Genomic DNA, 3,444 nt, shown 5'->3' with positions numbered 1-3,444 from the left:
CTCCAAATCAGACGGTTGCGTGTTCTAATCACGTCCGGGTCAAATTCTTTTTTAATGAATTTCATCTATCTGTCTATCTACCTACTTGTCTGTCTACAATGACTCTTCTTTTTACCTGTGCTTAATCGACAGAAGCCCGAGCAAAACATGCTACCGCGTGTGTGCGAATGGCTACTATAAGTGGACTCGGTGGCGACCCGGTAGCACGTCTGACTCTAGATCAGAAAGTTGCGTGTTCGAATCACGTCCGGGTAAAGTTCTCTTTTCTATTATATTCATCTATCTGTCTATCTTCCTATTTGTCTGTCTACAATGACTCTTCTCTTTTGCTGTGCTTCATCGACAGAAGGCCGAGCAAAACATGCTACCACGTGTGTGTGAACGTCTACCTTAAACGGACGTGGTGGCGACACGGTAGCACGTCTGACTCCAGATCAGAAGGTTGTGAGTTCAAATTACGTTCGGGTCAAATTTTTTTCATTATTTTCATCTATCTGTTTATCTACCTAGTTTTCTGTCTACATTGACTTGTCTCTTTACCTGTGCTTCATCGACTCAAGGCCGAGCAAAACATGCTACCGCGTGTGTGCGAACGGCTAGACTAAGCGGACTCTGTGGCGAACCGGTAGCGCGTCTGACACCAGATCAGAAAGTTGCGTGTTCGAATGACGTCCGGGTCAAATTCTCTTTTTTATTTTCATCTGCCTCTCTACTTATTTGTCTGTCTACAATGACTTGTATCTTTACCTGTGCTTCATCGACAGAAGGCCGAGCAAAACATGCTACCGCGTGTGTGCGAACGGCTACCTTAAGCATACTCGGTGGTGCATCTTTAGCACGTCTGACTCCAAATCAAAAGGTTGCGTGTTCTAATCACACCGGGTCAAATTCTCTTTTTATGAATTTCATCTATCTGTTTATCTACTCATTTGTCATTCTACAATGACTTGTCCCTTTACCTTTGCTTCGTCGACAGAAGGCCGTGCAAAACATGCTACCGCGTATGTGCGAACGGCGACCCTGAACGAACTCGGTGGCGCAACGGTAGCACGTCTGACACCAGATCAGAAGGTTAAGTGTTCGAATCACGTCCAAGTCAAATTCTCTTTTATTATTTTCATCTATCTGTCTACCTACTCTTTTGTCTGTCTACACTGACTTGTCTCTTTACCTGTGCTTCATCGACAGAAGGCTGAGCAAAACATGCTACCGCGTGTGTGCGAAGGGCAACCATATAAGCGGACTTGGTGGCGCAACGGTACCACGTCTGACTCCAGATCAGAAGGTTGTGTTTTCGAATCACGTTTGGGTCAAATTCTCTTTTTTAATATTTTGAACTATCTGTCTATCTACTTATTTGTCTGTCTACAATGACTTGTCTCTTTACCTGTGCTTCATTGACAGAAGGCCGAGCAAAACATGCTACCGCGTGTGTGCGAACGGCTACCCTAAACGCACTCGGTGGCGCATCGGCAGCGCGTCTGACTCCAGATCAGAAAGTTGAGTGTTCGAATCACGTCCGAGTCAAATTCGCTTTTTTAATATTTTCATCTATCTGTCTATCTACTTATTTGTCTGTCTACAATGACTTGTCCCTTTACTTGGGACTCATCGAGAGAAGGCCGAGCAAAACATGCTACCACGTTTGTGCGAACGGCTACCCTAAGCGGACAGGTGGCGCAACGGTAGCGCGTCTGACTCCAGATCAGAAGGTTGCGTGTTCGGATCACGTCTGGGTCAAATTCTCTTTTTTATTATTTTCAACTATCTGTCTATCTACTTATTTGTCTGTCTACAATGACTTGTCTCTTTACCAGTGCTTCCTCGACTGAAGGCCGTGCAAAACATGCTACCGCGTGTGTGTGAATGGCTACACAAACGGACTCGGTGGCGCAACGGTAGCGCGTCTGACTCCATATCTGAAGGTTGCGTGTTCGAATCACGTTCGGGTCAAATTATCTTTTTTATTATTTTCATCTATCTGTCTATCTACCTATTTGTCTGTCTACAATGACTTGTCTCTTTACCTGTTTTTCATCGACAGAAGGCCGAGCAAAACATGCTACCGCGTCTGTGCGAACGGCTACCCTAAGCGGACTCTGAGGCGCAACGGTAGCGCGTCAGACTCCAGATCACAAGGTCAAGTGTTCGAATCACGTCCAAGTCAAATTCTTTTTTTAGATGCGGAGCATCTTATACTCGCGCCTTGTAGTGCGCCGTCCGCGCCGTCCGCGCCGTCCGCACCGTTTCTCGAACATTCGACAGCTGACGCGCGCGCATGCGCCGTCGCGCCGTCGCCCACTCTTCCACCATCTGTACATCCCTTCCTCCTCTACACACCGCGTTCGACATCTACAATTCACCTGATTCTCCAGTGGACGCGCATGTGGCGTCGCGCTTCGAGAACATTCAACAGCTGACAGTGCATGCGCCGTCGAGCTGTATATATACTCAATGTCGGCGCTCGCTCGCTCAGTTGCCGCTCGTCGGTTGGTTTGTACGGCGCGTCGACGTCCAAGGTCGCGGTGAAATGAATTCCAACGAATCCACAAACACAATGATCGACGTCCCTTCGACCAGCGCCGCCCTTTCGCATACGTGTGTACGTGTTCACTCATTTAACACCCCCTCCTACAACCACGTTAACCACTTTAGCCATCGACCCAAGTAAGTCGCAATTTAACACCCCATTTCACAACCACGTTAACCAATTTAGCCATCGACCCAAGTAAGTCGCACTTTAACACCCCGTTAACCAATTATATGCTCCGCATCCTCCTCAGTGTTCCCCCGAGGGAAGCTGCGGGTATTTTTTTATTATTTTCATCTATCTGTCGATCTACTCTTTTGTCTGTCTACAATGACTTGTCTTTTTACCTGTGCTTCATCGACAGCAGGCCAAGCAAAACATGCTAACACGTGTGTGCGAACTGCTACCCTAAGCGGACTCTGAGGCGCAACGGTAGCGCGTCAGACTCCAGATCAGAAGATTGCGTGTTCGAATCACGTCTGGGTGAAATTCTTTCTTTTCATATTTTCCACTATCTGTCTATCTACTTATTTGTCTGTCTACAATGACTTGTCTCTTTACCTGTGTTTCGTCGACAGAAGGCCGAGCAAAACATGCTACCGCGTGTGTGCGAACGGCTACCCTAAGCGGACTCTGAGGCGCAACGGTAGCGCGCCAGACTCCAGATCAGAAGGTTGCGTTTTCTAATCACGTCTGGGTCAAATTCTCTTTTTATGAATTTCATCTACCTGTTTATCTACCTATTTGTCTGTCTACAATGACTTGTCCCTTTACTTAGGATTCATTGACAGAAGGCCGAGCAAAAGATGCTACCACGTTTGTGTGAACGGCTACCCTAAGCGGACTCGGTGGCGCAACGGTAGCGCGTCTGACTCCAGATCTGAAGGTCGCGTGTTCGAATCGCGTCTGGGTCA

At 47.4% G+C, this 3,444-nt stretch overlaps 2 non-coding genes across 2 annotated transcripts; both read left to right on the top strand.

Annotated features, from left to right (window-relative positions):
- Positions 1-1,881: 1,881 nt before the first annotated feature.
- On the top strand, positions 1,882-1,953 carry TRNAW-CCA (transfer RNA tryptophan (anticodon CCA)). Its single transcript has one exon. It is a non-coding gene; the product is annotated as a tRNA-Trp (tRNA).
- A 1,419-nt stretch (positions 1,954-3,372) lies between these two features.
- TRNAW-CCA (transfer RNA tryptophan (anticodon CCA)) lies at positions 3,373-3,444 on the top strand. Its single transcript has one exon. It is a non-coding gene; the product is annotated as a tRNA-Trp (tRNA).

Source organism: Rhipicephalus microplus, chromosome 5 (genome assembly GCF_043290135.1).
Source record: "Rhipicephalus microplus isolate Deutch F79 chromosome 5, USDA_Rmic, whole genome shotgun sequence".
In the NCBI taxonomy this organism is placed as follows: Eukaryota; Metazoa; Arthropoda; class Arachnida; order Ixodida; family Ixodidae; genus Rhipicephalus; species Rhipicephalus microplus.
This window is presented reverse-complemented; position numbering and strand designations above follow the sequence as displayed.